The sequence below is a fragment of the Manacus candei genome, unplaced genomic scaffold (genome assembly GCF_025592945.1).
Source record: "Manacus candei isolate 608988 ecotype Guabito, Panama unplaced genomic scaffold, ASM2559294v1 h1tg000025l, whole genome shotgun sequence".
NCBI lineage: Eukaryota > Metazoa > Chordata > Aves > Passeriformes > Pipridae > Manacus > Manacus candei.
The window spans coordinates 10545742-10560129 of record NW_026138073.1 but is presented as its reverse complement, the minus strand read 5'-3'; the positions used below and the strand labels follow the sequence as shown (position 1 = coordinate 10560129).

Below are 14388 nucleotides of genomic sequence, written 5' to 3'. Positions count from 1 at the left end.
CATCTATGGTATCATCACAGCTTCTTGGTTCACTGAAATCATATCTGGCTCAGAATTTAAACAAAAGAGCTGAGTACGTGAGGCAACAGCAAATCTACCTGGCACATTTCACCTGTGGTTTTGGGATGCTAGAAGTAACAGAATATATGCTGATGACGTGGAAGAGCTGACACCAAACCAGATGGAATTAACACACAGATCTTTAATTAGGAACACTATGGAAAAAGTGAAGGTAGAACAAAAACTTTCAAATTTCCAGTGAGGAGCTGAGAATAAAACTGAGCTTCATCAGTTCAGACACAAATTTCCTCAGGCTTGATTGCTCTGGGAGTGGTCATCACAAAGGCAGATCTAGGAAACAGAACAAACATGAGTGAAGTTCAAAACAACAGCACACAACCACTCTTTGCAAAACAGGAGTCACAAAACAGTCAAAGGAACTATTGACACTTCACCCTTCTATTGCATCTCCCTTTGGAGGACTTCAGTGCGCTTCACCAAAGACACGTGTCAGATTGTGATGCTTTTACTCATGCACAGGGCTGTCTATGTGACCTCATTTGATTTTATGGTCCAAAGCAGTATATGAAGTACAAAGGGATCAGACTCCTGCCCTAGCTGATGCCATGTCAGTCAATTTAGGATTGTTTTTTACTGATGAAAACATCGAGTCAGTAATTACTGACACTTTCTCTTGCCACTAGTCTTGATATTCAGAGTCCAATGTAACATCACTAAAAAAACAGAAATCTGAAGATGAAGGTACTAGTCAAGGAAAAATGGAGAAATACCTGAGGTGTTAAGCACTGCTCTCAGTGGTTGATACACTGCATACACAACATTACTTACTGCATTAAAAGGTATGAAGATCTCTGGCCTGCTCTTACACTTGGTCTTTCAGGTTCAGATGAGGGATCATCTTAGCTTTTCCTTGCACTCATGAAAGATGCCTGAAGACAGGCCCACTGAGGTGTGGGTAAGCTGAATCAGGAGCCTGTTCTGTGCTACCCTTCCCTCTTTCTGAAAGAAAGGTCAACCCACAATGGCAATTCCACAGTGAGTAAAGTGGTGACCATTAGATCACCATAGCATGGCATACTCCTATTGTTGTCATGATCATCCTAATAAAGAAATCTTCATGAGGCTTCTCTTGGGTGTAGCTGTCATTAATAAGCATTTCCTCTTGCAATTTATTTCAGTTTAGTTAAATGATAATTCCACTAAGAAACAGTGTCCATAAAGCCATGGTATATATGACATGATCCTGCAGATTGTTAACATTTAAGAGAACTAAAAACATCTTAAATGCTTTTAGGAACATTTCACAGTAGTGAGAAATTAAATTAGATTAGATGGATTGGATTAGAATAATTTTTTTCTGGTCTATACTATCAGGGATTTCTAGGAGCTTGAAATCACATTGTGAATCCATTCTCTGAAGTGGAAAGAAATGGACCAGAATTTCCTAGAGATTTTCTGCTGTTTCTTTAATTCCCAGGTGCAAATTTTGTTAATTCTTCCCCTTTTAGACCCCCTCTCCAAATTTTAAGTGAGTGTTTAGAGAAAGTCCTCCTGAGCTCTGGCCAGGCTTATTGAGGTAGGGACTGCCTGTGTGTCCCCTGCCTTTACATCACCTTCACAGCCCAAGACTGGGGCTTCTCTACTCTGCCATGATCCAGTCAACATCTCTGAATATTCATTAGAATCTTTCTGACTTTGTGTCATGTTCAAGTGTTGAAGTGCCCACTAATACCAGAGATGCTTCAGTGTGGGAATCAGATCCAATTAAACACTGTACTTTCATGTTTCATCCAGTAACCCACAGTTTGAGTCAAGGCAAGCAACTGAAATGCTGATCAAGGGGAATGGAGTCCTCTTGTTTATCTATGGCACAGATCAACTCAAACCATAACTGCTCAAGAAGATGAGAAAGAATGCTTTGAAGCGCCAGTGCAGCCCTGGGAGCTGCTTCACAGCAAATATCTTCATTGTAGTGTTTCTCTTTACTCAAGTATTTCCATTTCTTGGTGGTTCTCATTGATGGTGTTTTAGCTTACAGAGGTTCTTCAGAATGGTCAAGATCTTTCCCTGTACAATTGCTCAACATGGTCACAATTTTGAGACAAGCTGTGTTAGTCAAGGGCAGACCTTGGACTGCCATGCCGGAATTTTGCATTTGCAACTTTTCTGCAAGCATATTTTTCGGTTTGACTCTCAGGTCAAACATCTAGCTGATATATGTAGAAATAATCTTTTGTGGACACAACTCAAATGAATCTGAGTGTCCAATGAGAGAATTATTGTTTGCAACTGATTGCACTTAGAGTTGCAACACAGGGGAGAGTGGTTTTTTGCTTTTTTTCCCACTCGTCGCCTTTGGAAATTTCACAACCTACAGTTAGCCAGACTCTGAGTCTGAGCTGAGGATCTTGCAACACTGGTTTATCTATGCCACTGAAAACCAAATCTGTACAGCGTCATAACTTTCATTGATCCACCAGGCTGGATCCAAGCTGATAGCAGATCCGATGCGATCTCAGGCAAAGAAAAAGAATAAAATCAGATCTGTTGATTCAGACTGACGTGGAATTGCAGCCTGGCAGCACATAAGCCTTCTGGTTAGCAAACAGACTGCATGGCCCAAAACTTCATTCAGGACAAACTCTGACACAGTATAGTAAGGTAGACATGTCCCCATCACAGACAGAAAGATTCTAGTCTCCTGGGACCTGTGGGGTACAGCCAGAAGAGGTACCACAGACTTCCTACAGTGCAGGGTCTTTGAAAGCTACAGCCCAGGGCCAGAGACCCAGGTGCTCCTCAAGCAGATAACCTCACATAATCAATGTTCACTAGTCTTGCTGATGAGCTTTATAAATGTTCTCATTGATGCTCTTGGTATATATGACCTGGTTGGTTTTGTTTGCATTTTTCTCTCTATTTATTTTCTGCTACTACGTTAATGTAGTCCTCCCTACACTCACTATTGCCTGGATCTGTCCCACGATCTTGTTAATGATGTCACAAGCAGGGTTTATGACCACTTGTGACAGCACATGCAAAAATAACTCTTCAGGAAATATGGAAGCCACTGGAAGGACTGACATACCAGGAGGCAGGAATCCCACTTCTGTGTGAAATGTCCCATGTCAATAAAACATTAAAGAGGGGGAAAAGTATGTGGAGTGTAAGGAGCTCTGCATCAAGCATTGGATTTTCCTTTAAATCTCATTCCAGGCTCAACAGAGAGACAAAGGATCAGGGACTTCACGTTGTTTCATCTCCTTTGTTCTGCATTCTTGAAGGGAACAAGTGAAACCACGAGGACTGACCTTTCCTAGAACCTCTTCCGTTTTTCCTGGAAATCAGTCTTCAGTCACATGGTAGGGTTTTACTGCTCTTTAGGAATTCCAGATCCTGAATGAGGCAGACTGTAAACAAGGAAACCTGACACCTCAAGGACAGAAGGAGAGAACAAGATGTCCATAGACACACTGGAGTGTTTTCGAGCACTGCAATGTGTTCTGTGATCTGTTTATAAATGTACCTGTCTCTGAGTGTACACACACATCTATACACAGTCCTACAGAGCACATACTATCATTTTTTCTCCCACATCTCTCTGAAAGCAGAAAGACTCAGTCATAAACAAAGTGGTATTCTCCAGGACAGGCACTGCTCTTTCAGCCCAGTCGCTATCACAGCCCTCCCCTTGTGTCTGCAGCTCTGTGGTTTCAAACCCAGTTGTTTTCTAGTATAAGGCAGGGATTGCACGGCCTCGTTTGTGGGTGCAAGCAGGTACATGAGCACCACAAGCTGTCACTCACTAACGGCCTCTCTTAGTTAGCTGGTTATTAAAAACCAGTCCAGCTTTTAAGGACCATAGCTGACTTTGTGGCTGCTGGAAACAAGACATGGAGTGGGTGCTGAAGGGCAAACAGATGATTTTTTTGGCAAAAAAGAAGCATGATTTAAAAAAAGAGATGGGACAGACTCTTCAAAATGCACAAGGAGAAAAAAGTAACTTGGAGAATCGGGGTAGCAGCTGGATTGGTATACCACACCATTGAAACCCTTCTCCAGCAGGAAAATGATAACACAGGAAAAGCTGAATCTTTACACTAGAGCATGTTCTTTCTTCTCCAAGTCAGATGCAATTTACAGTCCTGTGCCAAATGTTCACATTAACTGCAAAGAGCTCCTTAATCCTAAGACATTTTCAGTCTTAACATTAAACAGTTACCCCTTATCAGAAAACTAAACTTAATACAGTTGAAACTCACCCATAAACAGGGTCAAAAATGGCTTCTTCTCCCTCCATTTATAATAGAAAACTTCTAGACAGTTGTAGACAAACGTTTGCTATCAAGTCCTTCCCAAGAGAGTTACTGTCTTGCCATTTACAAAATGTTGATCAAGGAGCCCTGTTTGCTTAAGTCTGTTTTGGAGGCATAACTCTGAGTGGTACTGTGAGAGGAACATGCACAATCATAGCATCCAGGCCATTAATTAAAGCCTTATAAAATCCCAGCTGAAGTTACTGGAAGGATTCCCATTGATCCATTAGATTTTGGATAAGGCTTCAAATACAAAAATTGAACTGATAAACGCAGAGCCCTCTCCCCTCTCTGACTGGATTTTTCCTGCTATTTGGATCCTTTGCATGTCAAATGCCATCACGATGAATGACCAAAATCTTTGCTGGAAAGAAAAGGTGGTTTATTTTGTGTGTGGTCCCTTCTGCATTGGTGCTGGGGCTTGGTTCAAGCTGCCAGGTGCTGTCTCTCCATTTTCCTGGTGCTGTGGTATCTCCAAGGCCTTGCAATACCAACGAGGCTGTGACTAACAGCACTGCCCAGAGTAAGGAAGGAGCCCTACTGCCAGTTTTGCCATATCCCACTGAGACAGGATGAGCTTTACTGGTTGAGGTGGACAGTGACCTTCAGAGTATTTAGCTGAACAGCTTCTCATAACAAAACTGTTTTCTTATGTTGCACGTGGAGCCATCATAAGAGCTATTCACAGAATCTTTCCTCAGTCCTCTCCATTGTTATACACTGGTTTAGCCCACAAAGCACCAAGATCAAAATATTGGAGTGGGATAAATGTGAAACTATTGGAAAGAAAAAACCTCCCTTATCTCAAGGACTGTGGTGGTACAGCTTCTTGGCTAGACAGCTGCTGGGGACTCATTTTGTTCTAGCCCTGAGCTAAGCATCTGCCAGATCGTTTTTCTGGTGCAGTGTTATTTTCTGTAAAAATAGAACTAATAATTAGATGGCACTAATATGACTTGTACTCATCCTAAGAGGCCTAATAAATAGAGGAAAATTCATGAGGAAATAGACTTGGAATACAATGTTAGTACTAATCATAAAATTGAAAAATTCAACTCCCTCAGAAAAATCAATGGGCCCATGAAGTCCCTGTTGTTCCCTCCTGCACAAGTACAGCTACACGAACAACTCACCACAGCTTTGCCATCCTGCAAGGAGCTGCCTGTCCGCAGTTGGATACACCCTTGGATAAATGTCAGTGTGCTTCCTTGGCCATGAAAGCATTGGAAGCTGCTTTCTACCCACTGCAGTGTCACAGAGGGCAGCTGGGCTCTTACTGGGCAGGAAAAGACAAGCCAGCAATCAGCCCAAATTTACCTTGCTCATGGAGCCATAGCCTGGAGCTGCTGCAAGACAGTTCTGGTTCCAGAGTTTCATCTCTGGATCCTCTGGACATGGTTCTAATGGGCTGAAACATCTCAGAGGAGGAGGAAAAAAACCAGCCAACAACAATATCTTTGGCCAACCAGCAGATTTTTCTTTCCTGACAATCCACCAGTGTGCAGATGCCTGATGGTTTGTATCCCTTCTGGTATTTTTCTCTCCTATCACATGTAACTGTGAATTCTCTCATTAGTCAGACTGCACTCATTCCAGCACATCATTTAATCTTTCTTTATCAAAACAGTGTACAGACAAAGTTAACTTATCTGAAATGTAGGTAGTCTCATCACTTCTCTCTGTGCTGTATTTGTTCACTGCTCTATTCTTTTTTGAGGTAGTCGTGCCAGGTAGCTTTTGATGAGTAATGTACTGTTCATGTTCATCTGTTGCTGTCATGTAGCTAACAAAGCCCCAAAGATGCCACCAAAGGTAAAAATAAAGCCCATTGCATGATACTGAAATCAGCTTTTCTGGATGAGTGTGTGCCCTAGGCCATCAGACAGCTCTTTTCCTTATGATTCTCTCAATCTCTCTTTGGAAAACATCTTGCTCATTTGCACAAAGAGAAAGCACAAATCCCCCAGATTATACATGAAGGAAGCATAACATCTCACTCAGAGTCATTTTATGAGTGATTAAAACTTAATTGCAGATACAAGTTGTTAGAGAGGGTGCAGAGCTACAGCCACTGCAGAGAGGCAAATATTCCCTGTTCTGTTTAGTGTGAGAGCATGCCCATTTCTTGGCTACATAGTCATGCATGCACCATGGATGTTTGCAAGCATAAGGTAATTTATGTTAACATTGAAAATGTGTTTACAAGTACTCAGCTTCAGAAATCTGTTGTGTTGTCTTGCTGTATAGAAGTGGCCAGCAGAACACACCGTACGTGCAGCACAGATATAATTTGGATCATTGCTCAATGCCCACAGGGACAGGGTTAATAAAGTAAAAGGGAACAGAGCACCAAAGCACTGTTGATAACTGTATGTGCACCAGAGACCATTTCATTGGCTTTGTGGAAAAGCTTTTTATCATGTAATTTCTCAATATTAAAAACAATGCTTGATACTGCTTATCCAGAAATCTACAGTTCCAACCAGAAAAATATATAGACTGACAAAAGGCTATTATTGGGAAAGTCACAGCAGGAATTGCAATGAAAAAGCAACTAGCCAAAGGAGAAAATTCAGTAATCAAGCACTATGACATCAAGGTTGGTCCGGGATCTGTAATGAAACTCAAAATTTGAACAGCAGTGGTGTAATTCTGGAAGGAATTCAGGTATCTCCACTCTAATTATTTCCATCACAAAGGTAGGAACGCAGGTTAAGGGTCTGCCCAACACCATATGACAGAGCCCATTCTAATGTGGAGCCCAGTGACTCCTGAATGTGGTACCATTTCCTTTCACCATGTACTTGCTCCCTGCTTAGAACAGTAGGTCAAACATAATTTGTGAAGACACCAGGAGAGGAAAAACCTGTGGTAAGGGGTTGTTTACAGCAATAAGAATTAAAATGAGACTGCTATGTTTTCATCATGGCAGAAGTAGAGAGAGCAGCCTAAGGTAAGTGTGGAGCTGGGGGTGCAGAACGAGACAAGACTAGAATTAGCAGGGCTGTTGAAACAGCATCAGCCATCTCTGGAAGGGAGGCCTGGGAAATCCCCACATCCCCTGCTTTATCACACAGGGAGGGATTTGGGGAGCTGAACTAAAGGGAATAGGAGAAGGAGGAGGAAAGAGAGACACTTGCAAGCCAGCTGTGAGCAGCATTGCCCCCTGGAGTGAGGTCCAGCTGGGGGAAGGAGGGAACCTGGCCAACCCGGGGCACAGCTGTAATTTTAACAACCAGATGGGAGGCTCAATGCCCTGCCTGAGGGGCAGGAGCCTATATATTTTCCTCCAGCAGCGAGATCACCTTTTCATTTCTCACCCTGCACTGACAAGCTCCACTTCAGCATAATCTGCTCTCATGGAGGCACAGGGAAACCAAGCCAGACACTGCTGGATCAGAGAGCTTTGGGATGAGCACACTCAAGCTGGTGGAGCAGCAGTTTGAGTCAGTCTTTTGTAAAGTGGCTTTAGAAGCCACGGGACAGTGGCTTATACTGTCTCTTCTCTCTAATAAAGGCTCACAGAGGGTCTTAGCTGGCTGTCGTGGCTGTCCCAAGGGAGGGAGGGGGAAGGACCTGACATGGTTTGTTTTGCACATGTTTTAATCAGCAGAGCAGTGCTTCATGAGTGCTCTTATATATGCCAGAAACAACCCTCCTACACGGAGTTGTCAGTGATATTAAACAGAGTGAGAAGGCAAGAAGGTCCAACCTCACGTGGGCCAGAGCTGCTATTTTCAGGGTCAGATAGAGAGCCTGAAGTCTGGACTCTGACTTAGGAGAAGACTTTTCTCTCAATTCTGTTGGACAAAATGAACAGGCTCTGCCCTGGGGCAGAGGACATGGGGATGAGGAGTGGTGACAGGAAACCCCTGCAGAAGCCATGGCTTTTTATGACAAGCAGTTAAAGGCTGGGGTTTCCCCACAATTCCTTGAATGAACAAGTGCATGTCTTTCCTCTGCTGAGTTTGTGTTTGTCCTTCTCAGCAGTGCTGGATCATTGTTCCACTACAATTGTTCCAGTGACTGATGCTAAGAAGATAACACTGAGTTTAGACTGCTGGGAGCTTATAATTACTTCTTCTGAAAGTCTGTACAATATATACATGTGTGTGTCCACACTCATATATATATGCACACACATATATACATATATACACACTCATATATGTGTGCATGTATATATGCAAGTGAAGTTGCTGCTCACCTATTGATACCCTGTACATCTTCTTTTACAAACAGGAAGAGGAAAATAATACTTCAAGACACTGAATAAAGAGTCACAGATCGAAGGGACAACTCTACTCATGTTGCTACTAACAACTGGAGTATTTTTGCTTTCAGTGTGGTGATAAGCCTGGGTTGTGCTTTTGGTACTGTGATGATCTTCACATAAACCAGTCACAGACTGATAGATCCTTATTCAAGTTCGGATTTTTTATTTCTTTTGGGCAAGAAATTGTAGTTTCATTCTGCCTGTAGTAACACAACCCCCCTTTTGAACATTATAATAATTACTGCTGGTAATAATTACTGATCAGTAGCAAACTCCTCTGGCAACCCACAAGAAATACCTGCACTCTCCACTAAAATGGTGACAGGGAATTTCCCAGAGATACACCTAGTAGTGTTCTCCCATCCTTTTCCCTATTGGAAACAGGAAGAAATGACAGCAAAGCCAATGAATTGGTTGTTCCCCAAGGCCTGTACCCACCACCAAATCAGAAGGAGGTATGCTGTTGCACAAATGGAGTCTGCCACAGGAAAAAGTCTTACTCCCAGCAGCTTCCAAGGACTGCTGTGTTGACTGCAAGATTTCTCATCTGCAGGTCTAATCCTGCCCAACACAAGCAGTTTAAGCACAGACTGCTAAAGATCCCCTCGCCTTGCATGGGCTCATGATCAAGTTGTAATTGCTCAGCTATTGCATCTGTTTGCCTAATTAAAACCAGCTGTCTCTGTGTGAGCTCCCATCCAAGAAATAGCTGTGCAAATGCATTTTTTACTGTTAATGTAAAGAACAATTTTGTGGCCCCTGCCCCAACTGGCCCTTCAAAAGCAGCATTGGTGTTTTAATTCCTTCCAAGTTCACACAAAAATGTTACCCCTCAAAACAATCAGTTCCTATCCTTTCCTACTATCCAGCACAAGACTTGAGATGTTTCCCATTTGCATGGATTTATTGCCTAGTAATTATAGTTCATGAAATCCATTCACAGTAAAGTGAGTCCTGGATACTTCAACTCATCCTGGCAAACCAAATGTTTAACATCATGAAGGGTATAAAAATATAAGCAATCGTGTTTGAGTCACTTTTAGTACAATAGATTAGTTTGCAGGGTCTGGCAGTGTTTATAGTATAAATCACATTTTAGAGATGGGAAAATACTCTGAGATTATCTAGTTCAACTGGTTTTTTTGTAAGTGTATATTTTTTGCTGCCTTCACCAAAACCTAATTTGAGAAATATCTCCATGTACGAGATTTCCACCACTTCCCTTTGGGATTAGCCAACAACTCGACAGAAACCACTGTTAAGAAATATACCCTGACATTTAAATCTACAGTTTCCATTGCTCAGTTTAAGCTTTTTACTCCATTTAGCATCCTATTCCCTTCCCTTTCTCACTTTCTTCAGCATTCTTAGCCTCCAAAAACTTGCAGCTGGTTCAGCTGTGTCCTGTCGTTTTTCGCTGTTTCTCCCAGCTAACCTGTGTACGAGTAGAGACAAGGACACTTCTCCAGCTCTGCTTCCCTCCAGGCCAGGAATCACCCTACAGCTCTTGAACATGGTTTTGCCAGCAGCAGAAAAAAGAAAGGATTGCTAAGGACAGGTCAGTGGCCAAGACAAACAGTCGCTCTAACACAAGAGAGCCATTTGCAGTATTTTGAATTATTTCTCTTTTAATAGGTGTTGTCCCCCCCCCCTCTGGTAATGGTTCAATCACCTTTCCCTTAGCTGAATCACTCCTCTGACAAGAAAACAGGAGCAACCAACCGAGACCAGTTTGGAGCTAAAGGCAGCTGCTGTTTACTTACGTGTTTTGCTTTCTCACAAAACCGCTCGGTACGTTGTGGCCTTGACGCTGAGCAAGGAGAGACTGTGTGCATGGGGCATGTAAAGTGCATATTCCTCTCCTTGGCAGGAGTCCCTTGGCAGCAGCAGCTTAATGCACAGTTCAGAGCCCTGACTTCCTCCTCCTGACCCCCCTACTTTATTCTGCACTTGATACACGTGAGTGCTCACCCCTCCGCTCGCTCAGTGCCCTTGTGGGGACGTGAGAGATGGAGCCATGGCCCCTGCTGAAGTCACTTCAGAATTCCCACCAACTCCTCTGAGGCCAGGATTTCACTTTAAATGACCCTTCTCCAGAAGCAATGAAGGATTAAAACTGTGCCACATGAGTGCACTGGTTAAAATGGAAGACTTGCTAAGCAGTTACAGGGTCCAAAATAAGTTACAGAGGGTCAAGTTTCCAGTTCAGTGAACCCCGTCAGCTGTCCCAGGGCACTGCCTCACTTGGGACCACAGTCTTGCCATCCACACACACCAACGAGATTAGAGGCTGAGATTTCCAAAGTTCAGGGCATTGAAGGCACAAAATACATTTGCTTTTATGCTGACTGGGAACCAGATTCCTACCAGATCCAGCCCAGGAAAGCATATACTCTCCTCCAAGTTCAGAGAAGTGAGGTTTTCTGGATTTGTGACCTGCAGCATTAGTAAGACCAACACAACAGAAAGTATCACGTTTAGCTACTTCTGTGTCCACTTTCCTGTGTGGAAATGTCACAGACTGGACGAGGTTTGTGCATAACCAAAGAAGCACCTCAGTCCTTCCTACAAACCCCTGCTCCTGAGGAAGTTCCCTTCTTAGTCCCCAAAACACATATCTCCAAGGAAGCAAAATGCTGCTTTCCCCACCTTAGCACCTTCAAAAGGGCCCAGGTGAGGCAGCATGTAAGAAGTAGCACAATCCAGAATTCCACAGAATGTTCAGCTGAATTCCTGCATACGCCTCTCCCACTGAGGGCCTGCAGCAGAGCTGGTCCTACCAGCACAACACAAGCATGGGCAGTGCCAACATCCCCCTTCTGAGAAAAGGAGACCTATCTGTACAGAGCTCTACAGGGGCAAGAGATCTTCCATGGTGCCAGCAAACCAAACGCTCTGACATTACTTTCAATTCTATCATAGGCTTGACACACTGATCCTTACTCTGATCATATACCACAAAATGCCTCTGGTGTCCTGGAATCCCAATTGTATTGGATGGAAAGCACCTAAAACAAAAAATTCTAGGGCTCAAATGAACAACTATTCTGGATGCAAACCTGAATTCAGTGCAAGGTCAGAGTTTTTCCTGCTCAAAACATCAGATCATGACATAATTTGTCGCATGAATGTGTCAGTCAAAAATTATGCAGCTTTCTGACAAACCCTGGCCCATTGCTACGTTCAGCTCTCCCCTGTGAGAACGTAGTGTGAAGATCTACACTGTGTGCTGTCATCTCTGCAAGGTATTTCATCAGTCACCAGGCTGGTCTGTAATGTGCTTAACAGCAGAATTGTGTAAGCTCAAGGAAAGTGAAGGCAAAGAGCAACTTTGGCAATCCCTGCCCAGGCCAGGGAAGGTGATGAAGGCTGAGAATGGTCCTGCCGTCCAGTTACATTACAGGTGGTGATTAGATATTTGCCAAAGGTTTTGCAGGTGCTTGCAGTGCTGAAGCAAGGAAGCAAAGGCTCTGAAAAGAGATATGTGTAAGCTCTTTTATTGCATCAAGCTGGTTGACTAAATGCAGCAAACAGTGTAAAGTTTTGTGTCTCTGGTTCCTCTCTTTGCTGAAGCTGATGCCCCAAGATAAAATTGTGGTTTATAATACCTTTATCAATAAAACGGTAATCAGCACTAATTGTAATCAAAGCTCCTTTGCAAAAGAACAGCCAAGGAAGGGAGCTGAGCCTGAGAGAATGGATTTAATCAGCTTCATTGACATTTGGGCTGATTAATATAACTGGAACTGGTCTTCTATCTTGTTAAATGAAAGGAAGGCTTGTCAACACACCACCAGTAAACCCCCAGACTGATCACAAGAACCAGTCTTTACATTAGATTAGGGATGGGAAAAAAACCCCAACAACAAACAGCTGACACCAAATCACATTTGTCTTGCACTTCCACAAAGCTTTCTCCTGCCCTGAATGACACTGCAAGAGGGGACAATGGCTTCCTCCTGTCCGCAGGAATTCAGTTAACAAACACCTCACTTTGCTCTCTGGAAATGGATACATTAAGTTAGTTCACGCTAGACTGTGTGGTGGGGTCTTTGCAACCTTGATCTTCCTTTCATTCCCCCATGCATGGTGGGGTGTTTTTTCATGCTGCTCTTCTAATTTGAGGGATATACACCAAAAGCCACAGTTTCCAGTAGCAGAGGCAGCGCATCCAGACAGTTATCACTACATGCAAGCAACCTGGCAAAACATACCTGCTCCCCTGAATAGGAACCTGGGATGCACCTGGATTTTTTTCATGTGTTAAATGCATGTGAGGATTATTCCAATGAAAGGTGCCGAAGTGGCGGAGACTGAAGTCCCATATTGATCTCCCTAATGGGCAACAGCAGCACAACGTGCCCTGGCCCTGACCCAGCTGCAGGGGCAGCCACTCTGGTGAGAGCACTGGGCCCCTCCATAAAGAAAACCAGCACAGAGAGCAGGTAAAGTCACCAGTCTGATGACCAGGCAGAGGGTGTTTATCTCCTGGGTATGAGAAATTATTCCCATCAGGAGATAGCTTTGTTTAACGTTGCTAAACATCTCCAAAGTACTTCTTATGGCTCATAACCTGGCTTTGTAAACTACAGAGGAAATCTGCATGGTGGGTGCTTTTTATGGAAAACATAAAAAGACATTTTATAGGGCCTGCCTCTGGCAATTCATGCAGCAGCATCTTGCCTGCTCCAGGGATGCTGGGGAGAGCAATACCTGTCTTCTGATCATAGACAAGGATGCAACTAGTCCACAAACAAACCTTATCTATAATAAAGGTTAAAGCAATTAAAAGCTGACTCAAAGGTTCAGTGATGAGATATAAAGTCTTTTTGCCTCTAGACAACTGGCGCTAATTATATAGATTTTATTTTATTATGGTGTTGCAAAGTCATGATAGCTCAGGCAGTTCATGGGTGGAATAATCCCAGTTCTCCTTAGACAGAGCTTCAGGCAAAGCAAGCCCAAAAGCAGTTGCCTTTAGGCAGGCCCCTGGCTTGTTCTCTCAGTTTTAGGGCCAAGGCTTGGCAATCCTAGGACAAAGACCTGCTTTCAAAGATGGCTCTTCCCTTTTCCAGAAACAGACCATGTTTCTGCTATCCTCTCAACAGCACAGTGGTAAAAAGGTGTTTTACAGACAATCTTGGAGACAAGATTCCCGGCAATGAAGGATTGCAGTCAAAACAAAAAGCCAAAGAAATTAGAGAACAGAAACAGAGAGAAAGGAAAAAAATTATAAAGCAACTGGAGCACACTGATTGGAGTCCTTTGGGATACTCTGCTGGAGCTGTCCTGGGGGCTGGCAGATAATCTCAGGACTTTGACTCTGAAAACTTTTGCCAGCAGCATCCTTTGGCCCTAGTAACATAATAGTCAAACACCTCAAAAGGGGCTGCCGAAGGCATTTGGATTCACTTGTGGCTAATTATAGATTTAAAGTTGTGGATGGAGCGGGTGTTTCCTCCATTAAAAAAGAGCATAATTGTCTAACTCCACACCCCCTTCCTTTCTAGTGCAGCACATACAGGGAACCTCGTACATCAACTACAAAGTGCACATTGTTCTATGTCAGCAGATAAATAATTCGCCATCTGAAGACTTGGAAGCTGTTCTCTTAGTTCAGGATTATTGTTCCACTTGAAGCATGAAGTTGGCAGCTTTACTTTCTTCTTCTTCCCGAGAGAATTGGACTGCTCTAAGACTTGAGTAACTTCCAGGCTAATAGCTCACCAAGATATTTGTGTGTGTGTGTGCGCACACGTGCATTCCTATGGAAGA

General features: G+C 43.3%; 1 long non-coding RNA gene across 2 annotated transcripts; it reads right to left on the bottom strand.

Annotated features, from left to right (window-relative positions):
- Window positions 1-182: 182 nt before the first annotated feature.
- LOC127471714 (uncharacterized) lies at window positions 183-11144 on the bottom strand. Of its 2 annotated transcripts, XR_007904744.1 has the most exons (3): window positions 10377-11102; window positions 3333-3454; window positions 183-351 (listed from the first exon to the last, which is right to left on the bottom strand). It is a non-coding gene; the product is annotated as an uncharacterized LOC127471714 (long non-coding RNA). The 2 variants fall into 2 exon arrangements; XR_007904743.1 differs by lacking the exon at window positions 3333-3454 and having other exon boundaries at window positions 10377-11144.
- Window positions 11145-14388: the final 3244 nt, after the last annotated feature.